Source organism: Portunus trituberculatus, chromosome 38 (genome assembly GCF_017591435.1).
Source record: "Portunus trituberculatus isolate SZX2019 chromosome 38, ASM1759143v1, whole genome shotgun sequence".
In the NCBI taxonomy this organism is placed as follows: Eukaryota; Metazoa; Arthropoda; class Malacostraca; order Decapoda; family Portunidae; genus Portunus; species Portunus trituberculatus.
The window spans coordinates 12,288,690-12,308,689 of NC_059292.1; the positions used below are offsets into that span (position 1 = coordinate 12,288,690).

The 20,000-nt window shown below is 43.0% G+C and overlaps 1 non-coding gene across 1 annotated transcript; it reads right to left on the reverse strand.

Moving 5' to 3' along the window:
* Positions 1-3,900: 3,900 nt before the first annotated feature.
* Positions 3,901-3,973, reverse strand: Trnak-cuu. Its single transcript has one exon. It is a non-coding gene; the product is annotated as a tRNA-Lys (tRNA).
* Positions 3,974-20,000: the final 16,027 nt, after the last annotated feature.

A 20,000-nucleotide genomic window follows, 5' to 3' on the forward strand; every position in this document is an offset into this window, starting at 1 on the left:
TTTCTTTCTTTCTTTCTTTTTTTTTTTTACAATATCAACTGAAGATGAAAATAACAGAAAATCGTCTATCGGGATTATGAAAGTGAAGGAAAAAAATCTAAAACAACGAGATTTTTTTTCCTTTTCTTAATCTCTTCTTTCTCTTTCTCTTTCAACGTAAAAATGAAAAGATAGAAAGAAGGAAGGCGAAAGGTCACGCTGCGAAAGAAGCAGAGGAGGAGGAGGAGGAGGAGGACGAGGAGGAGAAGAGGGAAAGAAGAGGGAAGAAGAAAGAGAAAGAGATATAAAAGTGGAAGGAAACACGAAACGAAGTAATGGAAGAAGAGCGAAGGTCAAAAGTTGTGCAACCAGGAAAGAAAGAAAAAAAAAAAAAAAAAAAAAAAAAAAAAGATAAAAGATAAAAGAATAAAGATAAAGAAGCAAAAGAAAGACCACCACCTTTTGCTCCCTCACGTCTGACTCTAGGAGCAGGAGCTGGGTAAGGAGGAGGAGGAGGAGGAGGAGGAGGAGGAGGAGGAGGAGGAGGAGGAGGAGGAGGAGAAAATTGTAGAAGAAGAAGAAGAAGAAAAGAAGATGAAGTAAAATAAGAAGAAATCCACAGATGGGAAAAAAAGTGAAGAATGAAAATAAGAAATAAAAACACTATGAGAGAGAGAGAGAGAGAGAGAGAGAGAGAGAGAGAGAGAGAGAGAGAGAGAGAGAGAGAGAGAGAGAGAGAGAGAGAGAGAGAGAGAGAGAGAAGGATAGGTCAGGGAGATGGGTGAAAGGAGATGAGGAAGAGGGAGAGGAGGGGTGAGGGGATGCGGGGTGTCAGGCACAATCTGAACTAGGAGTGTGAGAGCACGCGTGTCCCCTCTCCCTCTCTCCCAGCCTCTCCCTCGCTGCCTCTATTGTTCTGGTTATGAGGGTGACGCACGGAGGGAGGGAGGGAGGGAGGGAGGGAGGAAGCTGCTACTATAGAGCTGAGGATGATGGAGGGAAGAGAAGGGTGACAGAAGGGAAGATGGAGGAGTGAGTGAGGGAATTGGGGGTGATGCGGGGAGGTAGGAAGAGGAAAATGAAGAGGAAGAGAAAAAGAAGGAGGATTAAGAGGAGGAAAAGGAGCAGTTGTGAAGTAGTTGTAAAGAAGGATGAACGGAAAGAAGGGAGGAAGACAAGAAAAGGATGAATGAATAGGAAAAAAAAAATGCTAAGAAGAAAATAAAGATGGATGAATAAAGAAGAAAAAGGAGAAAGGAAGAAAAGGAAACCAATGAATCAGTAATAAAGAAAAAAAAAGCCAAAAAAATAAGTAAAACAAGGAACATCAAATCGCGGAAAAAATAAAAGCAAGAAGAGAAAATAACAAAACAAAACTAACGAAGACAATAAAGATCACAGAAACAATAAAGAAAAGACAAATAAAAAAAAAAAAAAAAAAAAAAAGAAAGAAAGAAAGAACAAGATAAACCGATAAAGAAGTAAATATAAAAGTAGCGCAAACAAAACAAAAGGAAAAAGAAGAAAGCAAAGAAAAAAAAAAAAAAGATCCCTAACGCCACAAGCCCGTGACCCGCCCGCTCCCCTTGACCCTGCCGTGACCCCGAGAGGCTGCAGATGACCCGTGCACCTGCGTCAGCGTCGACTACCTGATACCTGGCGTGGCGGGGCAGAGGACTGGGAAGCTGGTAAGGGACTGGGAGGGGAATGGGAGGAAGAAAGGGACTGGGAGGGGTTAGAAGAGAGAAGAGGGGGGAGGAGAGAAATGGTGAAGGGTGAGAGGGCTGGGAAGGGACTGGGAAATGAGAAGGAAAAGAGATAGGAGGAAGAGAAAGAAAAGTAAGAGAGAGGAGAATGAGGCACAAGTGAGGAGTGAATGGTGACCAGGGGAAACCATAGGAGGAAAAATAGGGAAAGGAGAAGGAGAGGAGGAAAGAGGAGAGGACTTAAGGGAATAAGAGAGAGACAAGAACAAACAAAGGGGAAGAGTAGAATGGAAAGAAAAAAAAAAAGAAGAGAGAGAGAGAGAGAGAGAGAGAGAGAGAGAGAGAGAGAGAGAGAGAGAGAGAGAGAGAGAGAGAGAGAGAGAGAGAGAGAGAGAGAGAGAGAGAGAATGATGAATGGGCAAGTGCGGGACGTGAAAGTAAAATAAAGCAGGAGGAGGAGGAGGAGGAGGAGGAGGAGGAGGAGGAGGAGGAGGAGGAGGAGGAGGAGGAGGAGGAGGAGGAGGAGGAGGAGGAGGAGGAGGAGGAGGAGGAGAAAAGAAGAGGAGGAGGAGGAGGACAACAAAAGAGCACATTAGTACACTTATTCGCCCTCACGAGTCTGTAAGTGATAAATGACGCCATATTATGATAATCAGGAGAGTAAAGACGAGGGCTACTTGCACCATGGACATAGGAGTGTGAGGAGTGGCGGCTGAAGAATGGAAGGAAGGGAGAAAGTGAAGAGAAGGAGAAAGAATAAAGGGAAATATAAAGGAACATAAAAGAATAAAAGCTACAACAAAAACCTACCTCCTTTCTATACGGTTTGATTACGCCATTGTTCATTAATTACTAGCACCAGAGAAAGGAAAGCATAGTGGAAGGCTCCTCCCCACCTTCTCATCCTTCCACACAGGCTGGCAGGAAAAAAAAAAGAAAACAAAAACAATTACCATGCAGTATGAAAAAGGCTGCATGGAATTGTTTGAAGCGAAAAGGCATTTAATTAATCTATACCAGAGAGAGGGGAAGTGAACATCGATTGGAAGAATTGGAGAGAGACATTCGTTTCCATTTAACGTGTGTGAATAGTTCAGGCGCCTCACCAGCACCTCCAGCCGCGGGTGACTTTCCCTTCAGACGTGGAGTAGTGATAACTAATCAGTCAGAAGCGTATTTTTCTTTTCTGATATGAGAGAGTTTGATGTTGATTCACCTTCAGATGTTTGCCAAATTCATATTTGAATAAGGCGATGAAAGAGCTACTTGTTCGTTATTAATGGTTTCAGGATGATAATTTATTCCAAATGTTTACGATCCAATTGAAAAAGATTTTTTTGCCTCGTTAATCTGAAAGCACTCACCAATAGCTTTGCTTATGTTTGTTCTCGTTAATTTGATCTATCAATATCAAAGAGATTGATCAAATTTAAGCTATTGTATCCCTTATACATTTCAAATACTTTGATTACATAGTCCCTTAACATGCAGCTCTTTGAAGCGTCCCACACATGGTTTATTATGTATTTTGGCATTTAATTTATTGCACCACTCTGAACTATTCTTTTTATCTCTCTGTTTTTTTCATAATGAAATCAAAGCAACACACAATACTCGATCAAGATGACGGTGTGCGGCTGTGTTGTATAGCCCAAGAACATGTTCTATTTAAATTTTAAAGCTTCTCTAATATATATATATATATATATATATATATATATATATATATATATATATATATATATATATATATATATATATATATATATATATAATTTTTTTTTCTTTGATTTACTTGGAATATTTAGCATTCTATGACAATAGGACTTGTTTTCAAGTCTTAGCGTATTATGACACTTGGTAAGGCACAGTAGCGGCGCCAGTGTTTAATCATTTATATTTATCAATGTTAAAATGTATTTTGCCATTTATTAGCACATCTTGGCAACGTATTAAGATCACTTAGTAGGTTTTACCGGTCACAGGATTTGTATTCAGAAATGCTTTTCTTTCTCACCACGGCTATTTTCAAAGCCCACAGAAATGTTTAGACATTCTCAAGAGTATTTTCTCTTGGTGTATAAATCGTGTTAATTTGTCACTAAAACCATAAAAGTCTCCCTCACAACAAGTATCACGACCACAAGAGCCTTTTGAGTGTAGTTGAGGTGTAGCACTGAAGTGTTTTAAATTGAGAATAAAGTTCAAAATGTGACGCCCAACGTGGGGCTCGAACCCACGACCCCGAGATTAAGAGTCTCGTGCTCTACCGACTGAGCTAGCCGGGCTGTGGAGGAGGAGGAGGAGGAGGAGGAGGAGGAGGAGGAGGAGGAGGAGGAGGAGGAGGAGGAGGAGGAGGAGGAGGAGGAGGAGGAGGAGGAGGAACACATTTCCGTTGAGTAGCTGGCAACAGAAGCATTGTTAGAGTATAATGAGGTTGTTTCAGTCGTCTGTTTTACATAACTACTACTCTAGCAGGAGTAGGAGGAGGAAGAGGAGAGAAAGGAGTAATGGAGGCACTGGAGGAGGAATGAAGTAGAAAAGGACAAGGATGAATACGAAGTCAGACACAAGACTGTGCACTACACGCATCCTTAATGCATTGTGACTTGAACATTCAGGTTAGCACTGGGGAAAAAAATACCAAATGTGATATATAAGTAATAACACTAACATGCCGTTTTTATTATTTTCTTCCTCTTCTTCTTTTTCTTCTACTTCTTCTTGTTCTACTTCTTCTTCTTCTTCTTCTTATTATTATTATTATTATTATTACTAATATTGTTATTATTACTATTATCATTATTATTATTATTATTATTTTCATTATCATTATCAACATTATTATAACCATTATTATCATTATTAGTAGTAACAGCCAGCAGTAGTAGCAGTAGTAGCTGTAAGAAAGAATAGTAATGATTAAAATTTTTACAATACAAATAATTATGACAGACGGCTTGTCCATTAACAGTCATGTTCAGTAAGGGCGCCGCTCCATGAATAGTAACAATCATTAATCGCTTAAAAAATCAATGAACAAAAGCTGTGAATACACACTTGTAATGAATGAATGCCAGTACCGTTACTACTGTATCATGTTTGTCGCTTCGAAATTTAGTGCGAGTGAGTTATGAATGAAATGATCGGGCTATTTGTTTATATACTGCTTGCGTGACGAGTTCATTCCGGCGATCGGTAAAATAAACCTCTAAATATAATTATGCTGATTTAAGTTCTGCGGTGTTTTCAAGTCAGACTTAACGATGCTCAGTCTTCCCTGTGTGTACAGGTGTTTAGATAACACAAAATAAGATAAGCTGCAAGACACAGTCAAATTTGCACATGCCAAACATATGAAACATCTTGAGGTGTTTTAGTTCAAAGATTATGAGGTAATAAAGGCAATCTACCTATAGACGACTTCCCTGACCTTGAGGAATATTTCCAGTGTAGTGCAGTGTATCTCTAACTATAATCCTGCCAGCTGGACTCAGTAATGATATGTGATAAGTGATGGATATGATGAGTAGGGCATAATTAACATTACTGTGGAATATTCCGTATTAAGTCTTTTTATTAACAATGTAGTGAAAGTACTGAAGAACATCGCAATGTACAGAGGCATCAAAAAGACTTTACATTCTATCACGCAGCACGGATATGTTGTGCAGTGGAAAGCAATGTTCTCCTATGTTGGTCTTGTCTTGCTAGGGAAGCATCGTTCACTTGTTTGCCGGTGAATAACAGCCTTCTTTACAAGTGTTGGTTAATAGATAAGAATTATCCATGCTTCATCTTGTTTTCCTTTTTCTTTCTTTTTTTAAAAATTCCTTCGGGCTGAGAGATTGTTTATGGACGCGAATTCTACTCTGCAATCTGTTCCACTTTTGTTCTATTTTTGAGGAAATGTAACTTGAGTGGGCGTTTTCCACCTTTACCTCACTCGTACCTCCTTGAACGATCTCTCTAACACATAAAATCTTCGAAAATCTCACTCACGTCTTCATATTGAGTTAGTTTCTACAAAGGTGCATCGACTACTAAATGAAAAAGTTGAGTACCGCCAAAGAAGGTACTCCGTCTTTTCATCTTAAGGCAAGAGGGTTCGGCCAGCTGACTGATAAATGTGAGGCGCTTCAAGATATTCGCAATATATTCGTAATTACTTCGTTCCTGGATCTCTCGAGTTTCTACGACTTCCTCCTTTAACCCGAGACAAAGAAGAACGACTGTGACTATTTAGGCGTGTGCTTTGTTTAGGATCATGGCCATACCATAAGAGGAGGAGTTGGGAGGAGGAGGAGGAGGAGGAGGAGGAGGAGGAGGAGGAGGAGGAGGAGGAGGAGGAGGAGGAGGAGGAGGAGGAGGAGGAGGAGGAGGAGGAGGAGGAAGAGGAGGAGGAGGAGAGAAGTTCATATGACTCCATTGCTTGTTAAGTTGTCAGCTTTCCATCTTAGGTTCTTCAGACACACACACACACACACACACACACACACACACACACACACACACACACACACACATACACATATGCACACTTACATGCATACAGCCTTTCCCAACGCGCACAGAGGAAACGACAGACAAACAGACACACGGATAGAGGGATAGATAGATAGATAGATAGATAGATAGATAGATAGATAGATAGAGATAGATAAATAGACAGATATATAGTTAGGCACTTAGATAGATGGACAGAGATAGATAAATATATAGAAAAATTGACAGACAGAAAAGCATTTATTTTATGGTTAAATGAATGCATGTTAATCTTTTATGTATGTATTTGTGCCATTCTCTATGTTTAAGCATACATAAGCATATGGTTGTCGGAAAAGGTAGATAGATAGATAGATAGATAGATAGATAGATAGAGAGAGAGAGAGAGAGAGAGAGAGAGAGAGAGAGAGAGAGAGAGAGAGAGAGAGAGAGAGAGAGAGAGAGAGAGAGAGAGAGAGAGAGAGAGAGAGAGAGAGAGAGAGAGAGAGAATTGTGGGGAGAAGGTTAACGCATACATAAAAGGTACCGTCAACACACACACACACACACACACACACACACACACACACACACACACACACACACACACACACACACACACACACTTTCCTGTACCTCACTAATTAGGACACGGTAGAGGGAATGGTGGAAGCGGAGAGGAGAACCGGAGGAAGGAGAGGGAGATGATGACTGGGAGGAGGAGAAGGAGGAGGAGGAGGAGGAGGAGGAGGAGGAGGAGGAGGAGGAGGAGGAGGAGGAGGAGGAGGAGGAGGAGGAGGAGAGACAGTTAAGGTAGTAGGGAGGAACACACACACACACACACACACACACACACACACACACACACACACACACACACACAGAGAGAGAGAGAGAGAGAGAGAGAGAGAGAGAGAGAGAGAGAGAGAGAGAGAGAGAGAGAGAGAGAGAGAGAGAGAGAGAGAGAGAGAGAGAGAGAGAGAGAGAGAGAGAGAGGGCATACGTGCTGAGTCCCCCGTGCGCCACAGGTGAAGGTGTGCATGCATAACCCTTTGTCCCCCCACCTGTACCCTCGTTCGATTCCCCTCACCCACTCACCCCATCATCCCCCTCACCTCCAAACTCCCCTCCTCCTAACTTTCCTCCCTCCTATCCCCCTCACCCACTCCCTCCTATCCTCCCCTCACCTCCTCTACCCCCACTAACCTCCATACTCCTTGCTCCTGCAGTATTTTTTTTTTCTCAGCTGTCCATCTTTTATTTTCGTCTATCTATTATCCATCTCTTTTTATTATTTGTTAATGTAACTATTTTTAATCCTCCTCTTCTTCCTTCCATTTCTTTTTCATCTCGCTCCTTCTTCTTTTCCATCTTCTTTTTCTTCTTCTATTTCTTCTTTCAATTTCCTCTCACCCCCATAATCTATTTTTCCCTTTTTTTTTCTTTCTCTTCAGCCTTATCTATTTTCTTTTTATCTTCTCTAGTTTTTTATTTCGTTTCCTTCCTTTTCCTTTTCTTCTTTTCTTCTTTCTCTTCTTATCGTTATCATCATTACTATTGTTATCATCATTATTTCTTTCTTTCATATATCCATCTTCCCCATTAACTTTTCTCGCCTCCTTCTCCTTTACACTTCTTATTCTTCCTCTAACTCAATGTCCGTTTCTTTCTTTCTCTCTTATTTACCCTTCTCTCTTTCCTTCACTTCTTTATTCTCTTTTCTCTCACTCACCACTTATCTCTCTTTTCCCTCTTCCTTCTCTTCCTCTCACCCATCATCCATTTCTGTATCCCCCTTTTGTTTCCCTTCTTTTCTTTTCTTCCCTCTTCCTTGTCTTATTCTCAATCACTACTAATTTCCTGGTCCTCCTCTTCATCCTCTTTCTTCTCATCGTTTTGCATTCCCTTAAATTATTCCTCTCACTTGTTTCTCTTTCCTGTCTTCGCCCCAGTTCATTATCCGGTATTTCTCTCTTCCTCTCCCCTCATCCCTCAGTTTGTTTTCTTCTCCTTCCCTCTCTTTCATTCTCTATCGTTCCCCTTCTATAACCTGACTTCATCCATTTCTTCCACGTTCTATTCTCTTTCTCCTCATTATCCAGTCATGCAAACTCTCTCTCTCTCTCTCTCTCTCTCTCTCTGCTTCTACCTTCATCAACATTGTTTCTTTCCTCTCCATCACTCTCTCCTTTACATGTTCCTCCTCCTCCTCCTCCTCCTCCTTTTGTTCTTCCTCCTCCTTTTGCCTTGCTCTTCCTCCATCTTTACTCATCATTACTTCTCTCCCTCTTCCTCCGCTGAAATTCTCTCCAACTTTTTTTTTCCCTTTCAAGTATTCCATGTATCTTTTTTTTTTTTTTTCATTTCACCCGCCTGTTTCCGCTTCTCTTCTTTGCTCTTCGTTATCTACTCTTCGTATTTACACTCCTTTTTTTTTTTCTCCTTTCATCTGTTTTCCCTATTTCCTGTTTTCACCTTTATTGCCTCCTCTCCTCTTATTACATGTTCTTATCATCATCATCATCATCATCATCATTATTGTCATCATCATCATCTGTTCCTCTGCTTCTGCTCTCTTCTCAGATTCCTCTCTCACTTCATCCCCTCATCTCCTCCTCCTCCCACCTCCCTCCTCCTGGTTATCCTCCTCCTCCTCCTCCTCCTCTTCCTCCTCCTCCCGTACCAGCCTCCGTGACCTCTCCTGGCCTTCGCAATGTCACCTTGGCAACGAGCTCTCTCTCTCTCTCTCTCTCTCTCTCTCTCTCTCTCTCTCTCTCTCTCTCTCTTTATCTATCGTCTCTGAACTTCCCTCGCCTTGGTAAGAGAGAGAGAGAGAGAGAGAGAGAGAGAGAGAGAGAGAGAGAGAGAGAGAGAGAGAGAGAGAATCTGTTCGCGTCACTTTTTCTTTGGCTTTAGGAATCTTACGGTAATTTCCCTGACAACTGTACCCCTCTCTCTCTCTCTCTCTCTCTCTCTCTCTCTCTCTCTCTCTCTCTCTCTCTGGCTTTAAATGATTAAATCGCTTGTTAATCTTCATCCTAATGGTTTTGCTCGTTTTTAGTTGTTCCCCTCCTAATGCTCACCTGTTTTCCCTCTTCCTTCCTTTGCGTGTATATTTATCATTATTATCCTCATTATTGTTATTACTTTCCTCACTGGTACACTAACGTCTATTCATATTCCTCTTTTACTTCTTTATTGATTTTTCTAAGTATGTATATTTTTTTTTCTCTCATTTGCATGTTGGTCTTTTACTTTTTTTTTTCTTTGTCCTTCCGTATCGTATTTCCTTCGGCGCCTTTAGTGTTCGCATTTTACGTTCTCTATTTTCTGTCTTGTTCATTTTTATTGGGGTGATACGTCATTGCTCTCCTCTCCTCTTTAAGTTTTATTGCTATTTTTTTCCCTCCTTCAATGTTGCGATCATTATTCTTACATCCAATCCATATAAACATTTATTTTTTCTTGTAATTATTTCTTCCTCTCTCGTCCTTCATGATGCTATAACTCATTTCGTGTGCATTTCATATCAATACATCATTCTTTCTTGTCTCCCATTTCGGTTTTATATTACCATTCATTTTTCTCTCTCATTGCTACTTTGTTACTATCAAATTACATTGTCTTCATCTGTTACATAAATTTGTTTTGAACCCTCCTGTTTCATAACTTTGGTGTAATTTATTCTAAAGGTTCATTTCTGTTGTATTTTTCTTTTCTACTCAGTTCAGAGATGCGTATTTTTTTTCTTCTCAATTTATGTTCTCTTCCTATACACAAGCTATCTTATTTTCAGTTCCATCATTTTATCGTAATTTTCTAAAGATTAGTTACAGTTCTTAATTCTTTATTTCTTCGTTCATCAATAAAATAAATAGCTTTTTCTTTATCACTTTGTGTCCTCTTCATATACACAAAGTTGTTCTCTCTTTCAGTTTCAGTTACAGTTATTATTATTTGTCTCTGAAGAGTTCATAGATCCATTTTCTTTCTCTTTCTCTTGCCGCATTCCATCTTTCCTTTGTTCGTCTTCCCGCCACACCAGACTGATTCCCTTTCACACACCGCCAAAGTTACACGTACTTCACTCATTCTTGTGACCTTTTACCAACACACGGTCTCTCTCTCTCTCTCTCTCTCTCTCTCTCTCTCTCTCTCTCTCTCTCTTACATGCCAGATTTATTTATTACTATCTATGCTTACTTGTTATTTGACATTCTCTCTCTCTCTCTCTCTCTCTCTCTCTCTCTCTCTCTCTCTCTCTCTCTCTCTCTCTCTCTAGCCTGTCATGATTTCAAGGCACGCAGCCACGCGACGAGAGTTATAAATGAAGGCTGGAAATCAAAAGTTTAACCCTCCTCAACAAAGTGACCGAGACGCCGCTCGGGTTCCCCTTGTGTCCCTCCCGGGTTCCCTCTGTCCTCTCGCCCTCAGGAGCACCGCGGGACGTAACGAAGGGGAAGGACGTGCTCGTCGACACCTTAATGGCGCGCACCACTTTTGATCGTCTGGGTGAGTGGCGTTTGGCGGAATTGGAAAATAAGTCTCGTGGTCTTTTGAGTTATACGTGATTTGCACCTTCAGAAGTCATCCAGAGTGGTGTCCTGTCGTAAGGGAATGGTATGTTGCTGTGGTTGTGTGTGGTTATGTAGATTTATTGAGTCTTTTGAGTGACTCATGTGTTTTGTGCCTTCAAGATTCACCATAAGGATTCCCAGTGATATGTTTATGGTTTTGTAGCTACGTTGCTTTTCATTTTCTTTTTCTTTTCTCTTTATTTCTTGAGTTATACCTAATTTGCATCTTCAGAAGTTCCCGGAAGGATCCCTAATTGCAAGCAAAAAGTTATGGTGCTGTAGGTGCGTTTCTTTATGAAGGAAAAAGAAAAGAAACTGAAATGTGTTGGAAGTCTCTTATTCTTTCGAGTTGTTCGTGATTTGCACCTTTAAACGTCACTAAAATGGCTCCTAATTACAAGCAAAAGTCACGGCCCTGTATTTACGCGGCTTTGTTCATGCAGGAGTAGAAACGTGTGTAGGAAGTTTATTGGATTTCAGTTTATATATGTAGGGAATTCATCTTCTATAAATATAAATATTTGTATTGATATTGTCTTCCTAAAGCCAAACAAGAATATCCTCGGTTGAAAGGAAGAAATGCACTCAGGAAATTTATCATTCCAAAGTTTATAAATGCAAAAATTCCATTGGTTAAAAAGAAAAATGCATATTGAAAGTTTATCCTCCTCAAGTTTATATACGTGTAAGAATTCCAGCGGTTAACTTGAACACAAAGAAATGCCCGCCAGCGTCGCTTCACAAAGGCACATGTGAGGCGGTCGACTACCAGTCATGTGGGCGGAAAACAGAGGCAGCAGCGGTGTGCACTACAAAGGCCTGGCCGGGTGGTGGTAGTGGTGGTCGGGGCACCTGTGCGGGACGAGGAGGCGGCACAGCACAGGCCGGTGTGTGTGCGGCACGATATGTTAATAGACACACATTGAGCACAGTGATGGCCGTGACCTGAAGCCTTGATGGGCGGAGCTGCCAATATCCCGCCCATTCCACCCAACCACCCAAGACAAGACAACCACCGCCTTTACAACACCACCACCCTCGGGATGCTGCGATCACTACTACTGTATACTACTGCTGCGGCATCAACTACTACTAGTATTACTACTACTGCTATTGCTGCTGTTATTACTGGTACTACTAATACTACTACTTATGCTACTGCTGCTCCTACTGCTGTTACTACTACTACTATTAATGCTGCTGCTGCTACTATTACTACGACTAATGCTGCTGTTGCTGTTGCTACTACTACTACTACTACTGCTGCTGCTTCTGCTGCTACTAATACTGCTGCTTCTGCTGCTAACTGCTGCTGCTGCTACACCAACACTGCTACTGCTACCACTGCTGCTGCTGCTGCTGCTGCTACTACTACTACTACTACTACTACTAAAACAATAACAATAACAACAACTGCTACTACTACTAAAACAATAACAATAACAACAACAACTACTACTACTATTACTACTGCTATACTACTACTACTACTACTATTAATACTACAATTACTAATTCTACTAAAACAACACAACAACAACAACAACAACTACTACTACTACTATTACTACTATTACTACGTACTAAAACAACAACAATAACAATAACAACAGTAACAACACCACCAATAACTATTACAATTACTTCTACATATACACTCACATAAATAAAGAAGGAATGTGCATCCCGGTAGGCAGACCAAGATGAGACAAAGAATTACTGGGACACTCTTTGTCTCCTTCTTTTCAAACCAACATTCCCATGAGACAAGACAAGGACGCCTCTAGGCAACACCAGCACCACCACTCCCACGACCACCACCGAACACTTCATTACTACCACCACCACCACCACCACCACCATCACCGCCACCACCACTGCTGCAGACTCCATGTGTTGAGCTAGTTCAAGTCCTCGTGGTATATTTCCTCCCCTCGTCCTCGTCCTTAAATGCGTAATCTGTATGATCGCTTATGAAAAAAAAAATCTTCCTCCTTCTGTTCAGATTGGCTCAGCAGGTCCTCCGCGCCCATTAAATATTTAAGAGGGGAAGTAATTACGTGGGATCACCGAGACCCTGCTTCCCGCGAGCTGCGATTTGCAAACTTTCATTACACGGATGAATTTATTCCCTTGATTTTGCTTAATTTATTCACGTCCACGCAAACAGTTGGTGGTGGAAAGCGGCGCTGCGTCCCCTTCAGGATGAGGGCACGGCCGCCTGTAATGAAAGCAAACACACGGTGGGAAGGGTAAGGCATGGGATGGCGCAATGATTCTTGCTCCTTCGTGCTTTGTTACTTTTAAGGGATGCTGGAAGCCTTGGAGTTACGATGTTCGCCTCAGTTTTGGGGTTCGATTCTAGCTCACATTAATTTCTCATGAGCCATGCAGCACTCACTCTCTCTCTCTCTCTCTCTCTCTCTCTCTCTCTCTCTCTCTCTCTCTCTCTCTCTCTCTCTCTCTCTCTCTCTCTCTATCTATCTATCTATCTATCTATCTATCTATCTTTAGCCTTTTTGTGTTATCCACGCAACGCAATCAATTTCCTATCCTGTTTACACGGAGAGGCTCACAATTTAATTCCCTGTTACGTGTTTCCTCCGGTTGGAATTTCCATTGTGGCTGTGAGTGAACAAGACTAACAAGGCGTATACTAAGAATATTTTGCCACCACAATAGCTATACATCTACACATCTTTTGGCTATTCCCTCTGACTATTATTTAGCACATATTTCCTTAATTAATGATCACTCTTAGACATCTTTACTTGCTTTACAGATACCTCCAATCTTTTAACTGGATAGAAATTGCAAACCATATTCTTTTCTAATTCCTTCTTTATTGTTATGCCCATTACAAGCACGCTTTCTTCCACTGTATTCATACAATTTCTTCTTGGTCTTCCTCTCTCTCTCCTGCCGGCTAAATCCGCCTCAATCATGCTCCTCCTGCCCCACCACACCAATACTCCTCGTTTCTTCTCTTGACATCCCCAGACCACCTCATTCTCTCCTCTATGTGACGACTGTTAATCACTATGTTATATCCACACCACTGCAAACCATTGTCCTGCACGCCACTGTTCCACACACACTACATAGATCATCTCAACCCACTGTACTGCACCACATGTACAGTACATCAGGCCAAATTTCTGCACGCCATTGTTCCACACACATAGTATAAACATCACTACGAATCACTTTACCACATCACATACACACCATTGCCAACCACTGCACTACAACCACTACCATCACACTACTGTAAATGAAGCACTTGTCCATATTGTATTTTGCTACATTTCCCACGATAAACTCCACACCACCGACCATTATGTGGGAATAAAAGAGAGAGATAAAAACCACATCGTAAGTTCACCTTTACTCATTACAATTCTGTTTCAGTGCATTTCCCTTTTATTTCCCCTGTCTTTTTTTTCCCGACAATTCATGGTTATAACTTTGGCTGTGATTTTAGGCATTTACATAGAACATTCCCCTTCCCTTTCCCTCCCTTTCAGTTCCCTTCCCGCACACCACTCCTACTATAGTCCATACACTTGCATTCCTTGTTGGTGATTTGTATTCTAACTTGACACTATTCTCTAATCCTCCTTCTCCTCCTCCACTACCATCTCCTCCTTCTTCCCCACACCTCCTTCTCCTCTTACTTCTCCTTCTCCTCCATCTCCATAGTGTGAATAGTACAATTTCCTTTGATCTTTTATATGAAAACTCCATATAAGATTTTCCAATTTGTATGGTACTTTTCCCATCTAGTTTTATGGTAGCACAAAGTGGAGGTACTGGTGGGTGGGAAGGAGCCATATGTCTTCCCTGGACTTACACAATCCTACACATGCTAGTCAAACACCACAAGTTAGTGCTGTCTTGTCTGTGTCCGTAAGTTAGTTAGAATCAGTTATCAGTCTTGCAAATATCAGAAAGTCTGTTGCTGTTTGTATTTGTATCACTTTATATTCCTTTTCTTTCTTCAGCTTCTCTCCAGCTCATGTCCTTTCGTTCAGAGCCTACCCCTCCTCTTCTCTTTCTATCTTTCGCATTCTCCTCTTCCATCCTACACATACTTCTCTCTACCTCCCTTTTCTCTCTCATGCCATTCTCATCACTTTTGCTTCTCTATCTGCCTAATATCCTCCTCTTCCTTTTCTAGCCATGATCTCTTCCTTTACTCCTTACTCCATTCATTCTCTCTTTTCAATCTCCTTTCCCATCCATCAACTTTTCTTCCTACCTAGTTTCCACTTCTTTCTCATCATCTTCTATCCTTTACCATACCGCTGTACACTATTCCGTCTGCCTCTCCATCTTTCCTCCTCCTCCTCCTCCTCCTCCTCCTCCTCCTCCTTCTCTGCCTCGTCAGTATTCTCCATGGTCCATGTAGCTGATCATCTTCCCTCATCTTGCCTCCCCCTCCCGTCCCTGAAGATGAGCCCCGGTTAGTCTCTGCTAATCGTCTTATCACCTACACCTGCCCTGCTCTCTCTCTCTCTCTCTCTCTCTGCTAAGATCCCCACTCAGATGACCGACCCTTTTGCCATCTCTGTCTGTCTGTCTGTCTGTCTGTCTGTCTCTCTCTCTCTCTCTCTCTGTGTGTCTGTGTGTGTGTGTGTGTGTGTGTGTGTGTGTTTCACTGTTTCACTGTATGATCTGCTGCAGTCTCTGACGAGACAGCCAGACGTTACCCTACGGAACGAGCTCAGAGCTCATTATTTCCGATCTTCGGATAGGCCTGAGACCAGGCACACACCACACACCGGGACAACAAGGTCACAACTCCTCGATTTACATCCCGTACCTACTCACTGCTAGGTGAACAGGGGCTACACGTTAAAGGAGACACACCCAAATATCTCCACCCGGCCGGGGAATCGAACCCCGGTCCTCTGGCTTGTGAAGCCAGCGCTCTAACCACTGAGCTACCGGGTTGTGTGTGTGTGTGTGTGTGTGTGTATTTACCTATTTACCTAATTGTAACATACGGGAAAAGAGCTATGCTCGTGTTGTCCCGTTGTGTGTGTGTGTGTGTGTGTGTGTGTGTGTGTGTGTGTGTGTGTGTGTGTGTGTGTGTGTGTGTGTGTGTGTGTGTGTGTGTGTGTGCTGAAACCTTAATTTGTTCCGGATGAACCAAGCCTGGACCACTACAGAACAGCCGCTGACACCAACTCCATTGACGACCTACTGAGATGCCTAAGAAACAACGGCATCATCATACAGGAGGAGGAGCCATCGCCTTGTCCTGGAAGCCCTTAGCTACAAATCAACTTTTAGATGTGTGTGTGTGTGTGTGTGTGTGTGTGTGTGTGTGTGTGTGTAATTCACTGTTTGATCTCTCTCTCTCTCTCTCTCTCTCTCTCTCGGATAGGCCTGAGACCATGCAGACAACAAGGTCACACAACTTTTCACTGAACAGGGGCTACACGTCAAGGAGACACACCCAAATATCTCCACCCGGCCGGGGAATCAAACTTTCCACTAAACAAACTTTGTGTGTGTGTGTGTGTGTGTGTGTGTGTGTGTGTGTGTGTGTGTGTGTGTGTGTGTGTGTGTGTGTGTGTGTGTGTGTGTGTGTGTGTGTGTGTGTGTGTGTGTGTGTGTCTCATTATGCAGCCACACAACTTTTCACTTTCAAAATATAGAGAGCAAACTTTCCACTAAACAAACTTTGAGAGATAATGTGTGTGTGTGTGTGTGTGTGTGTGTGTGTGTGTGTGTGTGTGTGTGTGTGTGTGTGTGTGTGTGTGTGTGTGTGTGTGTGTGTGTGTGTATGCATGCATGCATATGTACAACACACACACACACACACACACACACACACACACACACACACACACACACACACACATATACATACATACATAAATAGAAAAACAAAACAGTCTATTATACAATCTACCCACGTATTAACTTTCTTATCTCTCCACTTATCTATGTATATACAACCACCTGCTACTACTACTACTACCACTACTACTACTACTACTAACACATCCACCTACATAGCCAGCCATCCACCTATCTTTGTTGCATCAGCTAATTGGCCTCCTCGTGCACCTCTCCCCCATTCATCGCGTGCGTGGAAGGAGGACACGGGGAGGATAGTATTTGCCTTTCATTTATGCAGGTGAGGGAAGGAACAGGTGAGGTGGAAGGTGAGGGACGGAGGGACAGGTGCACGTGACTCAGGCGGCGAAGGAGAGAAGGGGGAAAGGAAGAGAAGGAAAGGGAGAAGGAAGGGTGAGTAATAGGGTGGAAAATTGAGTTAAACAGAGGTGGAAAGAAGAGAGAGATAATAATCAGGTGACAAGGTTCTGCGAGGAGAGGTGAGGGATAGGAGAGGAGAGGAGTGGTGAAAATAGGTGAAGAGAGGTGAATGCGGTGATTCGGTAGATTAGAGATGGTGAGATGAGATATAAGGAAGGAGATGAAAGGCGAGGCAAATTGGGAGGTAGGTGGTGGAAGGTGTTGGTGAGGAGGTGAGTGGAGGTAAGACAAGATGAAAGAGGGAGGTGAGGACGGAGAAGATGAAGGAGATGAAGGAGATGGAAGAGCTGAGAGAGAGAGAGAGAGAGAGAGAGAGAGAGAGAGAGAGAGAGAGAGAGAGAGAGAGAGAGAGAGAGAGAGAGAGAGAGAGAGAGAGAGAGAGATAAGGCTGAAGGATGCAAAGAAGAGAATGAGAAAAAAAAAGAAAAGAATGTGAGAACAAGGGTGCGAACGAAGAGGGGAAATGAGAAAGTAACATGATATCACAGAGGAAAGAAGATATGATAACAGAAGAGACACAGAGAGATAAAAGAGAATATACAAAAAATATGGATAAAAAAAAACATCTCGCCAACTTCGAAAAATTACGGGAACTAGACAAGAGAAAAGATGAAAAGAGAAATAGGAAGGAATGTGAGGGGAGTGTAGGAAAGGGGAAGAGGGGAGAAAAAGAGAGGGGAGAAGGGGAGAGCAGGTACGCCAGTAACGTGTCTAACGAGAACATGCACACCTGGGGAAGAGAATTGAGGGGAGGAGATGGGGAGAGGAAGGGGAGGAAAAGTGAGAGGAAGAGAGAGAGAGAGAGAAGAAAAAAAAGTTTGAAGTGGGAAGGCAGTTAGGATAAGAGAGAGAGAGAGAGAGAGAGAGAGAGAGAGAGAGAGAGAGAGAGAGAGAGAGAGAGAGAGAGAGAGAGAGAGAGAGAGAGAGAGAGAGAGAGAGAGAGAGAGAATATTAGTCGTGGGCTAGGAGGCGGATAGAAGGTCGTGGATCAAGGGTCAGGGATCAGAGGTCAGAGATCGTGGATCATGGGGGAAGGTGTGGCTCATGGGTGCAGTCAGGGAGCGTGGGTCAGGCTGTGTTAGTCAGGGATGCGAGTCAGGGCTGTGGGTCAGGGAATATGGTCAAGGAGGAGCATGGATGAAGAAAATGGAGCATGGGTCAGATGTGGGAAAGGAAGCATGGGTCAAGAAGTGTGGGTAGAGGAATGTGGGTAAGGAGGTGCAAGTAGGAAAGTGTGGGTAAGAAAGTGTAGGTAGGGGAGTGTCGTTAGGAGGTGTAGGTAAGGGAGCGTGGGTTAGGAAGTGTGGGTAGGAAAGCATGGGTAAGGAGGTGTAGGTTGGTGAGTGTGGGTGAGGTGTGGGTAAGGGAGCGTGGGTCAGGAGATGTGGGTGGGGGGAGCGTGGGTAAGGAGGTGTCGGTAGAGGATTGTGGGTGAGGTGTGGGGAAGGGAGCGTTGGTAGCAAGGCATGGGTCAGGGGCTGTGATAAGGTCAACAAGAAACTTCACAAACTTTGATAATATTCAAAAGACAAAAAAAATAGAAAAGTGTCTCTCTCTCTCTCTCTCTCTCTCTCTCTCTCTCTCTCTCTCTCTCTTATACATGTCTCGTCCTCTACCAAGAAGACCCTTATATAAATAAAGAAGAAGAAAGGAAGGTAAGAGGAAAAATTCTTGGATAAGGGATGCACTGAGAGAGAGAGAGAGAGAGAGAGAGAGAGAGAGAGAGAGAGAGAGAGAGAGAGAGAGAGAGAGAGAGAGAGAGAGAGAGAAAGCGTCACATCTCGATCAGGAAATCAAGGAGCAGTCCACGACAAGGCAATAAATAAAAACACAAATAAAATAAAAGGGAGGGGAGACCTTCATTTCTCTTCCTCTTCAAAGGGAGGCACGCGGCATCCATCTTCCTTCCCGCCACCACCACAGGGAAGGAGTGACCGACCCTCTCTCGTTTTCTATGGCGGCCCTATACCAGAAGGAGGCACCGCACAAAAGCGACCAACTCAACCACGCTCGGAGTGAAATTCCTAAAATAGCCTTCTTAAGTCGCATTTCCCCTCTTCTTTCCATTAGTTTATGTCGTGTTCGCCGAGTCAGCAACCAACACTCCGAAGTCAGCACCGTCAGCACTCCGTCAGCAAGCGTCACAGAAAAATGCATGAGAAAAATAAAGAAAAAACGGTCACCAAGTTTATCGCGACCCCGGGACTAGATTCGCTCGCTCCCTCGCTCGCTCACTGCTCCGACGCGACACTTGGACCTCGGTGACAAAAGATACTGGCGGTGGACGCGTAGGAGGAGGAGGAGGAAAGGAGGAGGAGGAGGAGGAGGAGAAAGAAGATGGAAAAGAGTGGTAGCATCGTATGGGTTCAATGGGTTCTATCTTTTTTCTTTTATATTTTCTTTCGTAGCTCCAGCAACAACAACAACAATAGCAACAGCATCAGTAACAACAAGCAACAGCAACAGCAACAGCAGCAGCAGCAACAACAACAACAACAACAACAACAACAGCAGCAGCAGCAATAACAACAATAACATCAGTAACAAAAATCAAAATAACGAGGATAATAACAGTAACAAGAGTAACATTATCACCATCATCAACAACAATAAAATTACCACCACCACCGCCACACCATTATCCTAACCACCACCACCACCATTACCATCACCACCACCACCACCATTACCATCACCACTACTACTACTACTACTACCACCACTGCTACCACTGCTACCACTGCTGCCACCACCACCACCACCACCACCACCACCACCACCACTGCTGCTGCTGCTGCTAACACCACCATTGCTGCCACCACTACTGCTACTGCTACCACTGCCACTACTGCTGCTACCACCTGTGCTGCTGCTGCTGCACCACTGCTGCCACCACCACCACCACCACTGCTGCCACCACCACCACCACCTGCTGCTGCTGCCACCACTGCACCACCACCAC